Genomic DNA, 22,334 nt, shown 5'->3' with positions numbered 1-22,334 from the left:
TGCCCACCAGGTTGGTTTTTAATTAATCAGCCCATAATAGAAGAAGAAGGAAAGAACATACCTAAGAGAGATTGGCATATTAGTCATTCAGTTCCAATGCTGATATACACATGGCTACACAACCATACAGATACATGTGCACACACATCTGACACACACTCACCTACAAACACACACACACATACACATGAGCACATATCTCTAAGGCAATTCACATATTCTAAAATACTCAGAGTAATTGATCATAAAGTGCTATCTATTTGTCCATCAACTGTAATCACCATTGTCGTGTCTAAAACCCCCGCTGTTTCACCTAAAATGTTAAATACTGCCTTTTGTTTTCTTGCTGTCTCTTTCACCAAGTAAGTTTAATTCCCGCTGGCAAAGGAAAAAAGTTACACACACATGCATGCACGCACACACACACACATACACATAGAATTTCTCCAAGAATATTGTTAGGATTATCTCACCTGAGAAGGGAGAGTGAGAATCATGAGAAAGCTGAAAATATTAAGATTGGATTTATTGTTTTGCGGAAAGGGAGTAGCTGAAAATCCCTAGTAATGAGCAGAAGCTTTGTTTTCGGTTCTGTGATATTAACCTTTATTGCACTAAGATAAAGCTGACAAAATTAGAACCCCTCACTTGCATTACAACTACACGGGGGTGGTGGGTCCATGAGGAGCAGACCCCCTACGTGACCACAGGAGCAGCAGCAGGACAGAGGACCCGCCAGGGTCACCAACAGGGACATCTTGGCCCAGACATCATGGACAGGGTCCCCCTTGGCTCACCCGACCAGGCAGGTAAGACTGTGGGGCCAGCAAAGCTCGTCACCTCACTCAGGGACAAAGACATCCTGCCCAAGCATGGGAGTTGGAGGTGAGGATGAGTGCCAGGTGCCTTCTTTGCCCCCTGTACCCCTAACAAATAACTTTCTAATGCAAAGACCCAGGACTTAGAGGTGCTCGTCGTGATCAGCACGTGGGGGAGTGTGGGAAGGACTGGGTTAGGACACACACAGACACACACCTAAGGCAACACTGAAAGAGCTCTCCTCCCCACCCCTGAGGCCACACCTGGGGCTCTTGCTGACAGGGGCACCCACAGCATCTAAAAGGAAACCATCGCTGCCTTCTGCTCAGCAAAGATGACCCCATCCTCCCTCCAGAAGGAGAACGGTTTCTGGAGAGGCCCTCCCAGGACCCTGCCCTTGCTGCACTCAGGTCCCTGGTGTTTGGATTTCTGCTTCCAAATTGTTTAAGCACAGGGCCTCTCATCTTTTCCCCCAAAGTGAAAGAAACCTCAGTGGATGCTTGGAAACCACATCAGGAGGCACAGGTGATTACATGTCCCAGAGCCAACACTTGTGCATTCCCAAGCAGAGACCAGCTGCTAGAATGGCTTCTAAAGAGCCTGGTATCCCTGGAGCAACAGAATCCCGTGGCACATAAAAGTAAACCAAAGGCTAGGGTTGGAGGAAGCACACCCACCACTAACAAAGGATGCACAGTGGATCCTTTAAGACGCTTAAAGGACTCTTGGCCTCCAAACCTCACTTCCACAAAAGCTTATTTTTCTTCTCACAAGGTTTGTGTGTCCCTCCCCCAGTGTTTCTAAGACCTGGCTGACGTTTATAGTTCACTGCCATGTGTCTCCCACTTTCATCTGTATGAATTTCCCCAGTGTTAAAGAATCCATTGCGCCCCCCAACCAACTCAAGCACAGAGGTCGTTCCTTCTGGAAAGAGTCCCAATCCCAGCCTTGAGGATGAGGCTGGCATCCTCCCGCTGGCCAGGTCTTCTCCGCGAATTGGGATCTGCCTCCCGGGAGGATGATACCCGTGGCTGCTGCTCTGCGTGGCTCACCTTGGCCAGGAGCTAGATTCCTGCTGGTGGGAAATGCATAGCCTACTTGCTGCACCCAAGCCCCTGGAGCTTTCATTCTGCAGCAGTTTCTTCAGGAAAAAGGTCATCCCTAAAGGTCAAAGGATACCAAGTTTATAACTTGAGTTTATAATGTATTTCAAACTTTTTTTTTTTTTTTGAGATGGAGTCTCACTCTGTCACACAGGCTGGAGTGCAGTGGCGCAATCTCCGGTCACTGCAAGCTCTGCTTCCCACGTTCCTGCCATTCTCCTGCCTCAGCCTCCCGAGTAGCTGGGATTACAGACACCCGTCACCATGCCCGCCTAATTTTTGTATTTTTAGTAAAGACAGGGTTTCACTTTGTTGGCCAGGCTAGTCTCGAACTCCTGACCTCAAGTGATCCCCCAACCTCAGACTCCCAAAGTGCTGGGATTACAGGCGTGAGCCACCATGCCTGGCCTTAAACTTTTTAATTATGAAAATGACACACATAGAAAAGTGCATAAAACATATATTTATAATTCACCCAATAATAGTAAAAGTCATGCCCAACCACACCGAGGTGAAGACCTAGAGCCTGCCAAAGCCAAGGTTCTCTCCCTGACCCCTGCCTCAACCCCCATGGTGCCCACCATCTTGACTTTTACCATAGTCAATTCCTTGCTGTGTTTCATTTGTTCACCTGCATATGCATCCCTACACAACGTACGGTATTCATAACATCTGTAAATTTTTTTTTTTTTCTCTGAGATGGAGTCTCCCTTTGTCGCCCAGGCTGGAGTACAGTGGCACGATCTCAGCTCACTACTGCCGCTGCCTCCTGGGTTCAAATGATTCTCCTGCCTCAGCTTCCCGAGTAGCTGGGACTACAGGCATGCACCAACATGCCCGGCTAATTTTTGTATTTTTAGTAGAGACGGGGTTTCACCATATTGGCCAGGATGATCTCGATCTCTTGACCTCATGATCCACCCACCTCGGCCTCCCAGAGTGCTGGGATTACAGGCGTGAGCTGCCGAATAAAATCCTAAGTCCCCTGCCAACTGAATGTACCCCCCTCTTGGGCAAAAGGACCCCAGAAAAACCTTAAAAACTGAGTTCTCAGCCATGATAGGATGGGAGGTCAGACATGCCTCATTATCCCCCCTCCCTTTTACTTGTAGTATACACACAACAACTGACCAGCATTCATGTTAAAATAGAGGCCGTATGACTGACAGAACAGGCTCTGTGGCAATAAGATGCCACATTATAAACAGGACCTGAGGCCATGTCAGGCAAGGGTTAAGTCCCACACCCCTAAGCTTTAAAGAATAAACTATTTTCTAACTGTCATAAGGTTCTTTTTCTCTAGCAGCAAAACAAGCACTGGCCATGAGATAAACAATGTTAAAGCAATTTGTAGCTCACCACTAGACAATGACTAACTAAGCCCGCTGTTTCATCAGCCATAACTACAGCTTTGATTGGACAAGAAATGGATTTCAATAACTTTCCCCAGACAAGAAGACCAACCACCACAGACTGGTTCTGGCCAGTTTACAGAGGCTGCCTTCAGGTCCTGAAAAGATCTTTTCATGTATAGGGCTTAATTGTAATAGATTTAAATGTTAAGTCTCCTCCCCAGGGTGGATATAGGTCATAGGTTACATACATGTGTGTTCAATACGCATGCATCAGGACCACCTTCATGAATATTCATAGCTCCTCCTGTAAGCTGTTGAATATGTATGTTCAGCCAAACCGTTCAGCACAAAGCTCAGCCCCTCCTCTTTGAAAATGCCTGTCTGTGGGCTTTGCCAGAGGCTACGCTTCCCAGCCTGAGGAATGGCCACCTTGTAGACTCTAACCCTTATAAGAAATAAAGTCTCCTCTCAACATTTATAAATTTGTGATTTTTTTTAGTTAACACATTTAAACTCTATTGAATATGAAGTATACAATCATCTTACATACAGATAATGAAAAATGATGCAGTTAAATGAAAAAACACTTTCTTGATTAGAATTTTCATTTTATGCTTATTAAAAAGAAAATTTATGATGTGTGTGCACATAGATTTTATTATATATTATGCTCGTGCATGCATTAAAAAAGAAAAATTAAGCTAAATATTCTGGTTCAAGTAGTCTGAAAATCTCTTCCTAATTGGGCTCCACATTCTCCACATCACTTTTGACCCAGATTGTCTGTGTCTGCATTTCCCTTGCTGTATCATTCTCTATGCAAAAAGAGTGCTCGCCATTGAGAATTTCTTACCATAGTGCAGCTCCACTCTTTCTGGGCTTTCTTACAGACCGCTGGCAGTCTTAGCATCATAATTACCACGAAAGTCAAGACCATTTGACCTCATTAGCCAATAGGTGACATCATCTTCAAACTTCCAGAGCCTCATCGTAGCTCATATAGAGGAGCTGCTGGTGCCACTGCTGAGTGTCTGGCTGAGTCCAACTGCACAGCTGGCCTTTTTGGCAGTTTGAGCTGCTTAAGAATTTTTAATTTGTTTTCGTGTATGTGTGAGGCATCAGCCTGAGTTAGTAAGTTACAAGTGAAGTGATAAGTATTCTTTTTAATAAGCATAAAATGAAAATTTTAATCAAGAAAGTGTCAGTTTCATTGCATCATTTTTCCTTATTGGTACATAAGATAATGGCACACTTCACAATCAATAAGGTTTTAAATGTTAAGGATACAGTATGTTGTTTAGGGACGCATATGCAGTATTTAGGAGTGCACTGTGCTACAGATCGTGAAGGTGAAGATAGCAGGTTGGCAGGGCACGGTGGCTCACACCTGTAATCCCAGCACTTTGGGAGGCCAAGGCCAGCAGATCACGAGGTCAGGAGACCGAGACCATCCTGGCTAACATGGTGAAACCCTGTCTCCACTAAAAATACAAAAACTTAGCTGGGCATGGTGGTGGGCACCTGTAGTCCCAGCTACTCGGGAGGCTGAGGAAGGAGAATGGTGTGAACCCAGGAGGCGGAGCATGCAGTGAGCCGAGATCGCGCCACTGCACTCCAGCCTGGGCAACAGAGCAAGACTCCGTCTCACAAAAAAAAGATAGCAAGTGCCTTTGAAGGTGAGGCAGGGGTGGGAGAAACAGACCCCTGGGCTTCTGTCTAGGTCTTTACCCAGATGTGGCTGGGTATTCACTTTCACTTACACCATGAGTTATGAGTCAGACATTCAGGCAGGGCACAGCTAGGCAGTTCTCTGGCTCCCAGTGGTATCATCTGAGGTGACTGAGCAGTAATCAGTTGATGGACGAACTGGAGGTTAGAAGGGCTCAGGGCTCCCAGAAAGAATATCCTAGCAACAAGCAAGTCAAGAGATTTCACCTGAGTTTTTAACCTTGGTTTCTTCTAAAAGTTCTGTTGTTTTTTTTTCAATACTACTATATAACTTTATACACTTTCCTATTCCCCACAAATATTTTCAAGCTTGTCTTGATAAAACATACTAAGATTTGTTTTATATGCTATATCTGATTATTTCAACATTTAAGTCTTTGAGAATCCATTGTTAATTTTTTTGGGAGGTGGGGTGGTGCTGCTGATTTTCATTCATGGTGTCTTACTTCTTTGTACTTGACCATCTTTGACTATGTGCAGTTATTGTACTTGGGAAGTTATTAAAAGAGTAATCTTTGAAGGCCTAGATGAAGGCATCATCCTTCAGAGAAAACTGGAAATACCTCTTAGGACACCATTTCATGTCCCCACAACTTCCACCTACCCCATAATATAATCACCTTCTGCTCTCCTCTCCCTGAAGTCTGGTTCTCTTGTGAGGCCATGTTAATGAGAGCCTTCTCCTTCATCTTGAACACCTTGGGGTCAACAGGTAGAATTGGCTATTTCCTCACTTGTCAGTGCATAGCTACTGCCATTTTTTAAATTCCTCATTAAAAAAATACTTGTTCCATCTTTATTCATAGCATTCAGCTAAGTAACACCCTACACCTCAGAGATTTCATCTCTTGAGCTATATTGGTACAAGATTTTTGCACCTGGTTCACGACGTTCCTTTGCATCCAATTTCTGTCATCACTCAGAATGACATCAACATGTATTATTACATCCACTTTAAATTCAACGTGACCATAGATGAGTCCTGCAAATCTGCACCCTCTCTTCCTGTATTTCCAGTAATAGTGAATGTGCGAATGTCTCAGCTACTCACCTAATCACCCAACCCAGAGGCCCAGACACTTTCCTAGACAACTCTGCCTTCCAATGAGCACCAAGTGCTTCCTTAATATTTTTTCCAACTACCTCTGTTCCTGTCCCCACTGCCCCTGCCTACATTCAGCCTCACTAATCCCCAGGCTTGGATGCTGATAAATGACTTGAGTGGCACCTACAAAACAGCTAATGAAGCTCCCCGCATCCTCCCACCAGGGCCTCCACAGAGCTGGTATGAACTACAGAAAGGGGCAGTTACTTTCCCCATGACGCTGTCATTCCCATTCGTATTGCAAAGTCTCTATTTTTTAATTTGTCCCACAGCCTGACAGACCCCAAACGCACATTTACTACTGGTATAGATACACATATTAAGACCAGTGGTGGCTGTTACAGCTCACATAAAAGCTGAGTTCCGTTGCTTGGGCTGACTTTATGTGTAGGGGGAATGCAAGCCTCTAGAATCTCATGAGAACTGACTTCTATATTGGGTGCTTTTCTGTCTCCTCCTGTGTCTCTCACATAAGACCCATCAATGAATGCTATTAAGTTAACATGGGAACAAGACTATATGATGAATCAGATGGAGGCCATGCATCTTCATTGAGGGCTGCGAGGTGGTTGTGCTGCTGTCCAGTCAGGATCTGGCAACAGAGTCACTGGGCTCAAAGTTCACACCTTCCTAGAATCCCACTAGGGTCAGCCAGTAACGCTTACAGAGCACTGACAAGTGCTGTGTCATAGGAACTTCAAAAAGCAGCAGCAACAGGCCAGGTGTGGTGGCTCACACCTGTAATCCCAGCACTTTGGGAGGCCAAGGTGGGTGGATCACTTGAGGTCAGGAGTTCAAGACCAGCCTGACCAACATGGTGAAACCCTGTCTCTACTACAAATACAAAAATTAGCCGGGCATGATGGTGCACACCTGTAATCCTAGCTTGGGAGGCTAAAGCAGAAGAATCGCTTGAACCCGGGAGGTGGAGGTTGCAGTGAGCGCCACTGTACTCCAGCCTGGGCAACAGTTAGACTCTGTCTCAAAAAAAAAAAAAAAAAACAAAGCAGCAGCAATGGCACAAGGCCCAAACAATTACATCCCCGAGCCAAGGCCAGCACCTTCCCAAGCAGAGACCCAATGTTGGAATGACTTCTAAACAGCCTGGCATCCCTGGAGCAACAGAATCCAGTGGTACATAAAAGCCAACCAAAGGCTAGTGTTTGAGGAAGCACACCCATCACTAACAGCACCCTTGTTCTCCTTACAGAAAAGGGAGAAGAGATGACCAGCTAGGAACTGACTCCAAGTACAGGCAGGAAAACAATGGCTACTTAAGGATCCGAAGGCTTCTTTAGCTTCTCCTAGCTATTGCAAAAATGCACCTAACGATGCTTCATGTAGCACCACCATGAGGGGCTTGCCTCTCAGAAGAGACAGGGACCGGTTGCCTGCGATGCACACCAGCCTCAAAAGGGTGGAGCTATTTCTTCGCGGTGACAGAGCTATTGCTACATGGAGCTGTTGCTTCATTTGTAAAAGAGGTGGCTTTGGGGACGGAACTATTTCCCATCCATCAGCCAATAGCAAATATTCCAAATACTTGACCTCGGTCTAACGATGTTGGAAATTATCTAAAGGAGCTTTATGCCCTTGAGAAGCCAGAATTTTCGTGAAGCTAATATATCTTGTTTTTGTTTTGGGGACAGGGTCTCACTCTGTCACCCAGACTAGAGTGCAGTGGTGCGAGCTCGGCTCACTGTAACCTCCACCTCCCAGGCTCAAGTGATCCTCCCACCTCAGCCTCTCAAGTAACTGGGACTACAGGCACCCACCACAAGGCCTGGCTCATTTTTGTATGTTTTTATAGAGATAGGGTTTCACCATGTTGCCCAAGCTGGTCTCGAACTCTAAGCTCAAGCAATCTGCGCACCTCAGCCTCCCAAAGTGCTGGTTTTGCAGGCATGAGCCACCATGTCCGGCCTAATATATCTTGTTAGCACATGAGGTGTTACCTATCAATAAATCATCCATATATATCCATATATGGACTCCTGAGGTGGGGGAAGTTTCTTTAAGTTCTTTTGTAAATGCCTAGAGATTATAGTTGGCAAATCTCTGAATCCCTGGGGGATGCATTGCCACCAATATGGAAAGCCTTCATAGGTAAACACAAAGAGATACCTTGGTTCCTCTGCTGAAGGTATAGAAAAGAAAGTTCAACATAAGTTTATTACTAAAATTAGTCAGGTCACACAATAGGAGGCTAAGAGGTTGAGTACTACAACTGTCAGACATACCAAAAATATATTTCTATCAGATTTTGTAAAAATATGTAAGCAAGCTAAACTTCTTTGTCAGTTTCCCTTCCTTTTTCATAGGTAATATAGGAAGACTATTACAAGGCAAATGTCCTTTCTTTATGATTCTCTTTCTAGTTCTCTAATTACAGGTTCTATTCCCTGTATTTGAGCTAGGGAGAGGATATAGCTTTACACATGACCATAATTTTTCTTTGGTGTAAGCTACAACAGTAGAGTCAATCAAATGATAGACTTACTGAGTCAATGTGTTTAAGAAAGACTTCAGCAAACAAGGCCTCTTGTCTGACCGAAGATGGCTACACATCCTCCAATTTGCCCAGTGGAAAGGCTCACTCAAGGTGTCCCATCCTTGTCACCAAACTTGTGGGGGCAGAAAGGAAACCAACACCCAAAGGAACATGCCAATTCAAAAAATAGAGAATGATTAGATAATTCTATTATTTAGAAAAAACCTGAATGCATTCAGGTAGTCAGCAAGTGTCTACACAGCTATGGTAGATTTTTAGCTCTGTTGTTATGGAATTAAAGCTACAGTTACTATCCCTCATTCCATTTTTAGTAAACAGCCAGAAGCTATTCAATTTGCATCAGTAGTTACGTTGAGTTTACCCTGATGGCCTGATTTTTATAATTCTTTATCAGGCTTACCCTGATGTTCTTTTATTATCATTCCTTACTACTACCTCCTGTAACTGCCCAAAAGTGTACTCACACACACGAGGGCATGTTCAGTTTCCCACGCTCCACCTCAACAACTGGCACCAGAATCTGCCCAGTTGCTCAAGCCAAAATCTCAGGAGTAATCCTGGTTTTCTCTCTTGCCACCCTGTGGCCCCACATCCAATCCATCAGCAAAAAACAGCTGGGAGCTGGAAAGGCAAGACTCTCTTCCTGTGAGTCCTTCACACCGCCTGCACCTGTCTGAGCCACCATTCCACTCCCTCTCCCACCTACAGCCTGGTGATGTCTCCCTTCTCCTCTGCCTTCCCTCTTTGCAGCTCAATCTTTCTTTCCCTAGGTTATCAATTGTATAATAAAGATTATAAAATCACTCTATCCCAATAAATATAGCTTCTATCAGTCTTAATGATTGAAGCACCGCAGAATTCTCGGTTTGGAAGGGGGTTTTGCTGCTTAAAAAGTTTCAAAATCACTGCCAGAGGGAACCAGCAGCCCTTTTGTTGATAGCAGAGCCAGCTCCTCTCGCAGGTGAATAAACAACCATAAATGACACACAGCACATTTGAGCAGTCTTTTAAAATCATTTAAGCTTTAAAAATCATTTAAGACACGTTTGTTTTAAAAAAGTAATTCAAATCAAGCATTTGCAACATACCTACGATACCTCTATGGAGACTTAGCATCTACAAGACCCAGTTTGACAACTGCCAGAGCCAGGGAATAAGTGAAGTTTCTCAGCCCAAGTCACACAAGGCCCTAGCCAACCCACCTCTGCCTGCTCCCTGGGGCTCTCCTCTACCCCAGTCCTCTCTCCCTAAAGCCAGCGAGAGGCTCCGCGATTGTCCACCCCAAATCGTTTCCCCTTTTTCGAGAATAGCAAGTGAGTCCAAGAGATGCGGTCACGTGATGCCGTCCGACCAATCTGGTGTGAGCAGAGGCCCCCATTCTTCCGGGGAGGGGGGCGGGGGCGGGGCCGGGCCGGGAGCGGAAGGAGCAGGGGTGGACAGAACAGCGTGGGGAGGGGGCGGGGACAGGGCGAAGCAGGGAGGGGAGGGGGCGGGAACAGGGCCAGGTGGGGCGGGCGCGCGTGTGGGGGGGCGGGCGCGCGTGTGGGGGGGCGGGCGCGCGTGGGGGGGGGCGGGCGCGCGTGGGGGGGGGCGGGCGGGCGCGCGTGGGGGGGGCGGCGGGCGGGCGCGCGTGGGGGGGGCGGCGGGCGGGCGCGCGTGGGGGGGGGCGGGCGCGCGTGGGGGGGGGCGGGCGCGCGTGGGGGGGGGCGGGCGCGCGTGTGGGGGGGGACGGGCGCGCGTGTGGGGGGGGCGGGCGCGCGTGTGGGGGGGGCGGGCGCGCGTGTGGGGGGGGCGGGCGCGCGTGTGGGGGGGCGGGCGCGCGTGGGGGGGGCGGGCGCGTGTTGGGGGGGGCGGGCGCGCGTGTGGCGGGGCGGGCGCTGGGGCGGGCACAGCAGGCGCAGGGTCTTTCCCACATGCTGGGCTGCAGGGTGAGGAAAACCCATCCGGGAGGAAGCTGGCGGTTAGGCTGGCTGAAGGCATTCTGCGTGATGAACACAACAGTTCTCAAAAAAGTAATGATGTCATACCAGAGCAGCAGGAGGGGGTGGTCTGTGACCATGTATGCTTGATAAATTCTGGATTAAGCAAAGTAGGCCGGCTTCTTTGTCAGTAGACGTATTGGGTTATTCCCGGGGGGGCTGCAGCCGGAGCACCTCCCACTCCTTCGCAGGGGTTATTTCTGAAGACCCCCTCTTCGAGGAGCTCTGCTAGGGCCCTGCGTGCACCTGCTGCCCTGGCCTCCTGGCCAGCAGCTCCGCCAGGCTCTAGTGTGTCTGGCCTGGGCTACCTCCCGGTACTGTCGCCGCAGGCTTTGGGACCCGTTCCCGCCGCGAGGCTCCCGAGGTAGCCCCGGCCTCCGGTTCTTCTCAGATAGCCCCGTCGTCCAGCCCAGAGCCGGGCACTAATGCCTTCCCTGAACGCTGAAAGTTGTTGAATGGATATGGACAATGATTAGAATCATGTAGAAAACATTAAGTGATGGTCAGTATGTTCTGTTTGAGAAATACTGAAATGTGCAACACAAGCTAGAAATAACAACATGCAGAACAGCACAACTTTATAAGACCCGCGCTGAAGGAGGCAGCATTTGTGTGAGAGCGCCCGGCGCTGCCCAGAAGAGCTGGAACGCCCAAGGAAGGCCGCTGCTCAGCGCAGGACCCCTGGGCTCCCGGAAACGGGATAGCGTTGCTTATCTTTAAGGTAGGCTTGGGAAATACCTTGTTTCTCCGTAGTTTTGTGGGTGTATATACAGATACTCCTTGACTTACCATGGGGGTTACATCCCAGTAAACCCATCATAAGTTGAAAATACCATAGTCAAAGATGCATTTAATACACTTGACCTACCAAACATCATAGCTTAGTGTAGCCTGCTTTTAACGTGCTCAGAGCACTTACAGTTGGGCAAAATCCTACTTTATAGTTAAGTGTTGAATATCTCATGTCATTTATTGAATACTGTACTGAGAGTGAAAAAGAGAATGATTGTATGGGTACTCAAAGTAGAGTTTATATTGAATGTGTATCACTATCACACCAGTAAGAAGTCAAAACATCATACGTCGAACCATCCTAAATTGGAAATTGTGTGTGTGTGTCTCTCTGTGTGTGTGTGTGTGTGTGGTTTTTAACTGATAGGCAAGAGACACTTCCTAATGGCCTGTTTAATGACTCCAAATTACCTTGAGTCTCTCCATTGAGAAGGTGATTTAGTTTTCCCTAGGTGTTGAGGCACTATTTAAAAATTAATTTAAGCAACAGCTCCAATAAACATGGGTTCATCTTTCAGTCTCTTATTAATCATATTCCAGAAAGAATTGAAGTTCTCTACCTGAGGCCTTTTGAAATTTTTTTCAATGTGGTTTTATGATAGTTATTTGAAATTACTTGACAGAGAGAAGACCATTTGTTATAGTTTGTGTACCAAGAGAAGTTCCAAGTGTGCCCCTGTTAAATTCCTTGAAAAGTTTTCACCTCTTGGGACAGACACTTAAAAGAAACTGAATTGGGCCCTGGTCAATAATCAATTTAAAAAGCTCTAGTAACTGAGAAAGTAAAATTCCATTTGCTCGTATGCCTGTCTTGCAAAGATCTATCAAAACTCCATGTTCTATTGCCTTTCTTTGGAATGAGAGCTGGAGCAGCTGACAGGGAAATCAATTGGTCCCCACCCTATTAATGCTTAATTAACATCGAGCTTGCTAGCATGTGAGCGCTCCCATAGGAAGGAGGCCTTGTATCAAGAGGAGGGAGCTGTGAGCACTGGCTGCTAGGGGGCTTTTGCAAGCAGCCCCCATGGATGGAGCCCAAAGGCGGAACACAGTTGCCAGTACTTTCTGGCTGACCGTGACCCCTGCAGTGTCAGGATGAGCCATATCACACCACCAGTGTCACACCAGAAGGGCACGAGGCAGCAACTCATGTGTGGTTGCACCTGCCCACCTCCCCGAGGTGGTCAAGGAAGGGGCAACATCAGAGGACCACCACTGTGAAGCCTCTGAGAAACCATTTTTACTTCCTGCCACTGCAAAGCTCAGAATCGTGAGAGAGCCAGAGAAACTGCTGTCACCGCACACCCCATCAGAAGTGACCATAAGGGTTTTGTCTCTCCTCCAGGACAGGAGGCCCCACGATGTGGCTGCAATAAGTGGGTGGTCCCTATGGTTGATGGTCCCTAAGTGGTGAGGTACTATTTAAAAATTAAAGTGATAACTCCAATTAAAGTGGATTCATTTTCAGCCTCTTATTATATTCTTATTGAATACAATTTATTATTTCAATGTGATTCAGTATTTCAACAATGGTAGTGTCTCACCAACCACAACATGGTTGAGCCCCTTCTGGAGGGACCTCAAGGGTGTTACCATAACCAGTGTCCCACTCCAGCTGATTGGGCCCCATCCTCAGTCCCTGCTCAAGGAGGCAACACGGCTATTTGTTGCCCAGGAGAAGCAGCTTTGTGCACCTGAGTGGGCATTATCCCCAAAAGTGGCCCATAAAGTCAGCGCCCCTGACCCCCGGCCCCGTGATGGTGAGCTCCTAAGGGCGTGAGACTCTCATGCCACTGGAGGGCTTGAACAGAGGCTTAGCTGAGTGGGCCTTTTCTGTGGCAACAAAGGGCTAGAGAAGGGCCAGCAGGCTTGGAGAGGGCTTGCTTACATTAGACAGCTGAGATGAGACCAAAGGAAGTGGGGGGTGCACACAGCCCTGACACTGTGGGCCTTTGCCTGCATGCAGCCTCTGCCCTGCATGGGACAGCAGCTTCCTCCACCTACAATTCCTGCAAGTCTCCCATTCTCATGGGGTGCTTCCTTTGGCTTTTTGCTTTTAGGTTTGTTTTGTTTTGTTTTGTTTTAATTTTAAGAAAAACCTGATCAGAGCATGGGTTAATTTGCTAAAGCAATCAGGATGATTCCTTCTGAGATTCAGGGTAGAGGAGGTCATAGAAATCATGGGCCGTTCAGAGGCAAGAGGACAGGAAGTGGGCACCATGAGAGATGGAGGGAGGGGCTCATCCTGAACATGTTCCAGCCCCAGCCCACAACATTCCTGCAAAACCCTTCCTGGAATAGGGGCCACCCTGAGCCTCTGTTCCTTGCCCCACATAAGCTCAACCTTTACCAGAAGGACCACCAGATCCACGTTTGCTGGAGGGGGAGACCTACTGTTGGCTTGGACTCCAAGCAGGATGGAGGTCTTCCTGCCAACAATGCCCACGGCACAGAAAGCAGAGATGGTGGGGCCAGGTCATGATGCTGAGAGGACAGAGATCCTACAGTGTTCACTGTGCAGAGGGCATGGAGCTCCAATGAGGACTGGGCCCCTAGAGGCCACGCAGGGGCAGGTGCCAAAGTAAAGAACGCTAAGACATAGGTGGTCCTGCAGTGGGAAGCTGGCATCCAGCACCTCCACCAGGTAGGGTGTGGGGCATGAAAGAACCCAAGGAGCAAGGACAAAGTCAATTCCAAACAGGCCACAACTACTCCTCTTGTTCCATGTTCTGATTTCCCAGGAATGGTCCAAGTTAACATCTGTCTTCCCAGTGTGATTTCATTTGCAGAATTGTCCTGGTTAAGATGATTAATCATATGGTCTCTCTATTTAAGGGAGATTGGCAGGTTCTTCATAGGGAAGATATTAGTTACTTATTGCTGCCTAAATAATTATCCCAAAATACCACAGCTTAAGTTCAGGCGTGGCTTAGCTGGGCAGCTTAAATTCAAGGTGCCTCATGAGATCACAGTGACACTATCAGTCTCACTGAAGGCTCAGCTGTGGCAGAGGGTAGGGACCACTTCCACGGGGTACTCCCATGGACTGCTGGACTGAGGGCCTCAGCTTTATACCATGGCAGTGGGCCTCTACACTTTGAGCCACTTTGGTGCCCTAGCACAGTGATCAGGAAGGGAGAGGGAGAACAGGAGAGCCCAAGACAGCCACAGTCTACTTATTACCCAATCTTGGGAGGGACATCCCATCATTTTGCCATATTCTATTCACTGGATGTGAGTCTCTAGGTCCAACCCACACTCAAAGGGAGGAGATTACATGAGGGCCGAGAAGGTGGGATCATTGGGGGGTGTGTTAGAAACCACCAACCACCGTGAGTAAATGGGCTCTGGGTTCAGAACTTACCCATGGCAGTGCTTTGTGCCATCCTGCACTGATCCCCCTTGATGCTTCTCACTCATTTCTGCTCCAGCTCGTTTCTGTTCCTCCTAGAGTTGCAGATTCAAGGAGCCTCACCAGTGACTGTGATGACTGTAAAACCCAGGCTTGTGGGTGCTATCTGGACACCAAGGAGACAGAGGCACATGGCACCACCCAGGACAAGCACTGAAGTTGGACTACCAGGTTCAAATCCCAGCTCCCCACCTTTAACTGTGTGACCGGACCTTGGGAAAGTTATTTCAATTTTCTCTGCCCCCTGTCTATCAAGCATGGTGGTTAATAACACCTATTTTTCAGAACCACAGTGAGAATTGTGGAGATGCTCTATTTGAGATGTACAGGGTTCTCAGCTTACAGGCAGCACTCAGCGAATGTTAATTATCATTATCCAAAACTGGGATCCCCAGCAGGAGCAGCCCCAGCGCTCCCATGAGGCTTGGTTCGACCTGAATGATTGACACTGCCAAGAGCAGCATCACCTTCCCTCTCCAAGCCTGATGGCCCCTTCTCTGGGTCTCCGTCATGATAGAAATGGCCCAGCCAGCTAACCCTCTGTCCAGGCCCTCCAGTGGCATGAGAGGTCCACTTTCCTGAGATAAGCCTCCAGCCATCTGGAACTAGCCTGTTCCTCCCTCCCTCTGTTCCTGCCCTCCCGAAGCCCACAGTCCCTCAGACCCGCAGTTTGGTCCCAGCTCCCTCACTGCACCCCACCTGATGCCGTCTCTCCCAGCCATGCAGAGCAGAGCCCTGATGCCTGACCCAGAGCTGATGTTCCTTTCCAGGATGATATGAAGCATCAGAGAGGATGTTCCAGCCCTGGGGAGGCCCAGCATGATTGGTTCTTCCTCTAACAACATTTACACACTTGACATCATCCACTTAACATTTTGTCGGTAAAGGAGCTATGGCAACATGAGCTCACCTGACTGAGAAGAAAACTGATTCCACTTATAAAAGGGAACTTGTAACAGCAACATGTGTTCCAAACCAAGGAGCACCTGGGCGCAAATCCTGCTCTCCTTCTTACTCCAGGCATAAGGAAGGCTGGCTGTTGCCAGCCTCTCCCCTGCAGAAGATGCACCTCATAGCACCCTGGACAGGTGAACCAAGACACATCACTGAAGTGCCAATACATGCACCCCTGAGGGCCCAAAGCCAACCTGAGGGCTCTGCCTGCCTGGCTCCCTGCACCCGGGTCCCCAGAAACGTGCTCACAGCACAGGGAGCTCCAGAGCCCAAGCCTCGGAGTGTTGGAAAACAACATCAACATGAGAAATGGGTGCTAGGAGTACCTTTGTAGGTCACATTAAAATGCTTACATTAGATAGCAGAGATGAGACCAAAGAAACTGGGGGAGGGGGTGCACCCAGCCCTGACACTGTGGGCCTTTGCCTGTATGCAGCCTTTGCCCTGCAAGGGACAGCAGCTTCCTCTGCCTGTAATACCTGCAAGCCTCCCATTCTCATGGAGTGCTTCCTTTTGGCTTTTTGCTTTTAGGTTTCTTTTGTTTGTTTTTAATTTTAAGAATAACCTGTTTGGAGAGCTGGGCATGGGGGCTTGTTCTTATAGTCCCAGCTTCTCAGAAGGCTGAGGCAGAAGGATCACTTAAGCCTAAGAGTTTGAGACCAGCTCTCATATAGTGAGACCTTGTCTCTAAAGAAAAGAAAGAAAAAGAACCTGTTTGGACACACAAAATCTAACTTTTCCCCCTCTCTTCCTGATCCCTTTCCAGCAGTGCTTTGGGGCTGAGCAGTAAAATCCAAAAGAGATTCAGTTGGGTAAAATACTAAAATCTAGCCAGGCACAGTGGCTTGCACCTGTAACCCCAGCACTTTGGGAGGCTAAGGCGGGAGGATCACTTGAGCCCAGGAGTTTGAGACCAGCCTGGGCAAAATAGTGAGACCGTGTCTCTATAAAAAAATTTAAAAATTAGCAAGGCATGGTAGCATGCACCTGTAGTCCCAGCTACCTGGGAGGCTGAGGTGAGAGGATCGCTTCAGCCTGAGAGGTCAAGGCTGCAGTGAGCTGTGGTTATGCCTCTGCACTCTAGCCTGGGAGACAGAGCAAGACCCCGTCTCAGGAAAAAAAAAAAAAAAAGTCTGCTCTCCCTGCAAATCGCGTGTGCTGGTGATGAGGGAGGCATGTGCAGTTCGTGAAAAAAAAGGGTTTCTGATTTTCCACTCCTCAGGTACAGGGTGGGTGGGCCTGGGACTCCTGGTGAAGCCCTCTACAGGCAAGGTCATATCCTACCCTCAGGCTGGTGGGCAGGGCACACTCCACCCTCAGGCTGGTGGGCAGGGCACACTCCACCCTCAGGCTGGTGGGCAGGGCACACTCCACCCTCAGGCTGGTGGGCAGGGCACACTCCACCCTCAGGCTGGTGGGCAGGGCACACTCCACCCTCAGGCTGGTGGGCAGGGCACACTCCACCCTCAGGCTGGTGGGCAGGGCACACTCCACCCTCAGGCTGGTGGGCAGGGCACACTCCACCCTCAGGCTGGTGGGCAGGGCACACTCCACCCTCAGGCTGGTGGACAGGGTGGCCCTCAGTCTCAGGATGGTGGATGGGGGCAGACCCCCACCATTAAGCAGCGAACATGTGGGAAGACAGAAGAAAAAGGAAGGAAAGGCACTGAACATGTCCACCAGGGTATTGCCCAGGCCAGCATATTTGCAGGGTTAGTTTGTCCCCTCTGTCAGGAGGGGTCTTCAGCCCCTGGGGAAGTAAGGTGCCTAAGCTCGCACAGCTGATAAGTGGCAGTTCTTGCAGATGAGTCTGAGCTAGGTGCTAATGCCTCAGTGCTCATTTTTCCAGGCTCTGCACCACCAAGACCTTACTCAGGTGTGTCCAGGCCAGCATTTCCCAAGGGCATCTAGAGATCACTGTGATCACTGGTTGTTGATGTTCATTTCCCCCACTAGTGTCTAAGCCATATGAAATTCATATTATTTCTCAAATCTGGCTCTCCCACCTACTGCCTGTGTGACTGCAGGGACATCCCAGAGCCTCTCCAAGCCTCTTTTCTTATCTATAAAATGAGGTGGTAATAATAACATTGACCTCGGCCGGGCGCGGTGGCTCACGCCTGTAATCCCAGCACTTTGGGAGGCTGAGGAAGTTGGATCAGCTGAGATCAGGAGTTCCGAGACCAGTCTGACCATATGGTGAAACCCCTTTTCTACTAAAAATACAAAAAATTAGCCAGACGTGGTGGCAGGCATCTGTAATCCCAGCTACTCCAGAGGCTGAGGCAGGAGAATCACTTGAACCCGGGAGGCAGAGGTTGCAGTGAGCCAAGGTCGCACCACTGCACTCCAGCCTGGGTGACAAGGGCAAAACTCCATGACCTGACAAGGCTGTTGTGAGCATTAAATGTCTCCATCCAAGTAAAGCACTTATAAAACTGTCAAGCCCATAATAAGTACTCAATAAATGTCAGCTGTTAATATTGTTATCTGAAAATTCTGCCTCTAACCTGAGTTCTTAATTGGGTTTACTTTTAAAGGGATCAAATCTAGTTCTCCTTGAGCACTTCATATACAAAGAATGCAGAATGAAAGGGCCCATGAGAACACGTGGTCAAACCTTTTCCTCTGGAGGACAAAGGTGCTTGACTGAAGCCACACAGCCAGTTGTCCACTCTCTGGGCTCCCAGGAACTTGCAAGCCTTACTGCCTGGGGCATCCTTTCCCTGAGAAGGACACAGGCAGCTCTCTTAGCAGTGTGTAGAATTTATTACTTTTTTGTTTTACTTGGTTTGTTTAGGGTTTATATCTTTTCTCTTCTTACTCCAGACAAAAGTTGCTTGAGAAGGCAGAAAAGAGATGGAGAAAGTTGGGGCCAACCAGTCCGAGCTTCTGCCAGTTCAGGCCCAGGCAGACAGTTGTTGGCCTGTATAGGGAAGCCAGCAGCCATAGAGCCCTCAGAAGCAGCAAGAAGTAAGAGAAGCGTGAGGGCTTCAGGGTTTGGTAGACCTAGGCACAGACCCTCCAGCGCATGTGAGCTGTGTGATTATGGCACCATCCAGAGGCTGCCTGGGGTTTTACTCCCCAGGGTTCCTCATACCCTCTGGCCTGGCTGTTAGCCCCACAACTGAGGAAAGCATTGTCACAGGTACCAGGAGTTAAATTCTTGGCTTTTACATTTTGGAAGTTTAAGCTCAGGGAAGGAACAAGAGATTTGGAAGATATGAGAAAGACTAGAGCAAATTCTCTCTTCTCTCCCTGCAATAGAAATTATTTCCTAAACTGAGGAAAGAGAGGAAACCAGAGGAAAAAAAGAAGAGAAAATTTAAGCAATAAGAAAATGTAATTTTTAAAAAATATATGCCATTTGTTAGAGATAAAACATGTAAGTGTTGACAAAGAAGAGTCAGACTCTAAAATATTCGAAGAGATTTATTCTGAGCCAAATATGAGTGGCCAATGACCTGTGACACAGCCCTCAGGAGATCTGAGAACATGTGCCCAAAGTGGTTGGATTACATCTTGGTTTTATATAATTTAGAGAGACAAAAGACATCAGTCAGTACATGTAAGATGTACACTGTTCAGTCCAGAAATGTGGAACAACTCAAAGCAAGGGCTTCCGGGTCATAGGCAGATTTAAAGGTTTTCTGATTGGCAATTGGTTGAGTTATTATCTAAAGACCTGAAATCAATAGAAAGGAATGTCTGTCTTGTGATAAGGGGTTGTGGAGATCAAAGTTTTATCAAGCACATGAAGCCACCAGGTAGGAGGCTTCAGAAAGAATAGACTGTAGCTGTTTCTTTCAAATGTTAAAAGCCTGGCCAGGCATGGTGGGTCATGCCCATTAATGCTAACACTTTGGGAGGCCAAGGCGGGTGGATCATCTGAGGTCAGGAGTTTGAGACCAGCCTGGCCAGCATGGTGAAACCTCGTCTCTACTAAAAATACAAAACTTAGCCAGGTGTGGTGGTGCACACCTGTAATCCCAACTACTCAGGAGGCTGAGGAAGAAGAATTGCCTGAACCCAGGAAGTGGAGGTTGCAGTGAGCAGAGATGGCACCACTGCACTCCAGCCTATGTGACAGGAACAAGACTCCATCTCAAAAAAAAAAAAAAAAAGCATCTGTTTTATCAATCTTAAGATCTCTGTTTTAATGTTAATGCTGGTGAGTTGGGCCTGAATTCCAAAATGGATGAGGGTATAATGAGGCATCTCCAACTCACCATTCCCATCATGGCCTGAACTAGTTTTTCAGGTTAACTTTGGAGTGCCGTTGGCCAAGACAAGGGGTCCACTTAGATGGTTGGGGGTCTTAGAATTTTATTTTTGGTTTATATAAGGTACATAGGAATTAACCTAAAACATAATATTCAAGACATATATAAAGAAAATTACTAAAAATGGTGAGAGAAAATAATGAACTAAATGGAGAACTATACCAAGTTCATGAATAGAAAGACTCACTATTATAGAGGTCAGTCCTGTCCAAACTGAACTATAGATTCCATAAGTCACAATCAAAATTCCAATTGGATTTTGAAGGAATTTGACAAGTTGGTTCTAAAACTTATAGATAGAAGAGGAAAGGCCAAAGAATTCATAAAGACTTTTGCACAACCAGGCAGCTACACAGCTTCACGCCACCAGCCATCCCCTCCCCCACTTCCTTCCATGGTAGGCACTCATTCCTTACTCGCCTGGATCAGCAGCCTCTCAGGTCACAACACACTCTCAGGCCCCATGCACCTGTCCTTGCAACTATCTCTCCTATGGGGCCATTCTGGTCCCTCCATTGAACATGCCCTCTAATCCTTGGCTGTGGAGGGTGAAGGATCTCACTTCACTCCATCTCTGGGCAGGCTGTCTGTAGGCCAGGCACACTCATCCTGAAGGAGCTCACAATGTGGGAGCACATCACCACACCTTGAGTAGGGAGTTGAATGGCAAGAGCACAGGCTGAACACAGCCCCAGGAAATGCTCCTGGGGACAGGGCCAGCCCAAGGAGGTTATCCTAAGAGCAGTGGGGGGTCCAGGGAAGGATTTTCAGGAAGGTGGTGATGGGTCAAATGTTTAAAGATGCTGGGCATGGAAGGCTCACTGTCGTCATCAGCAGTAGAAGCAGGCAGGTGTCTGGGACCATGCATAGCCAGCAGGACAGACATGGGCATCTGCAGGCCCTCTGAATGCCCCCTTGGCACCAGGAGATCTGTGGATGAGACCAGCAGGCAGCCAGACCCTAGGTAGGCATGCCAAGGCACAGCCCCAGCCCACCCAGGAGGAAGCCCTGGGAGAAGGCTCTTCCCTCCACCTGGACAGAGTGGGTGTGGCTCTGCTACTGTTCTGTTGACAAGCGCCTCTCAAATTTGAAAGGGCAGAGGTTGGAGAAATAAATTATACAGAATATCACCATGTGCTCCCAGATTGGAAGCATTCAGAGGTTGCTAATCATAATAAATTAATGTAAAAAAAAATCTCAGTGGGGTCCTATAGGCTGCTTCAAACACAGCCTTGTCCTCAGTGTGGGTGCCTGAGTTTTCCTGTGGCTGTGACATCCAAGTGATGTTTAGCAATAATATGCAATGTAAGATTTTGTTTATGTAGAGGGAATTTTGTTTCAGAGGCCTGAATACTCCCTTGACCCCACAGCAGGGCCCATGGGGCTCCGTTCACATAGGGTGAAGCCAGCATCCTGTGTGCACAACCAGCAAAACACACTCAGACCTGTGGACAACTCGCCTCCTGATTCCCAGAGACAATTCCAGGAGACCTGGCAGCCCTCCAGGCATGGTTGGTGACGGTGTGCATGGAAGCTTCTGAGCCCATGAAGAGTGATAGAGGGGGGTCTGGCCAATCTGATCCCACACCCAGCTTCAGTGATCAATGAGTGCTTGACCTCTCTGAGTCTGTGACTCTCTGCATTTCAGGGATGTGCCTATGTACCTCCCAGGGCCGTTGTGAGGACTCAGTGTCTATGTTCCTGGAAGCAGCTGCCTGAGACATGCTCAGCAAAGGTCCACACTGCCTCCTTCCTTCCACTCCCCACTGCTTTGACACACTTAGCCCATCTCGTTCCTCTGAGTGGTCCCAGGAAGATACCCAGAGCTGTGGGGGCTGTTCCTGCAGGGCAGGCTCTGATCCTTGTCATCACTGTCTCCAGAGGAGTTCAAGTACTGGGTGAAGGCTAGGGTGAAGCTGATCTCACCCCATCTCCTCAGTCCTCACACACAAGTCAGTTGGACATGCAGATTCCACAGGCCTGATGTCATCTAACAAGCTGAAGTTTCCCCTGGGATTCAGCAATCCAAGGCTCTTCCTGAACAAAGCCCTCCCATTCAGTCTGTAACACTCTGCCTCTGTCCTCTCAAACTTTAGGTCCTTCTCACATTCAAAATACATTCATTTTATCCCCATAGCCCCAAAAGTCTTAGCTTGTTCCAGCATCAATGTCAAGGTCCAAAATCTCATCTAAATGTCATCTAAATCAGATATGGGTGAGACTGAAGGTGCAATTGATCCTGAGGGAAAATTCCTCTTCAGCCATGAACCTGTGAAACGAGACAAGTTACGT

General features: G+C 48.1%; 1 long non-coding RNA gene across 1 annotated transcript; it reads right to left on the bottom strand.

The window, feature by feature from the left end:
* Positions 1 to 619: 619 nt before the first annotated feature.
* Positions 620 to 9,935, bottom strand: LOC134728694 (uncharacterized). Its single transcript, XR_010109376.1, has 3 exons — positions 9,825 to 9,935; positions 5,038 to 5,183; positions 620 to 1,980 (listed from the first exon to the last, which is right to left on the bottom strand). It is a non-coding gene; the product is annotated as an uncharacterized LOC134728694 (long non-coding RNA).
* Positions 9,936 to 22,334: the final 12,399 nt, after the last annotated feature.

Source organism: Pan paniscus, chromosome 13 (assembly GCF_029289425.2).
Source record: "Pan paniscus chromosome 13, NHGRI_mPanPan1-v2.0_pri, whole genome shotgun sequence".
NCBI classification, from domain to species: Eukaryota; Metazoa; Chordata; class Mammalia; order Primates; family Hominidae; genus Pan; species Pan paniscus.
Note: the sequence above shows the minus strand (reverse complement) of the source record. Positions and strands in the feature narration are given on the sequence as shown.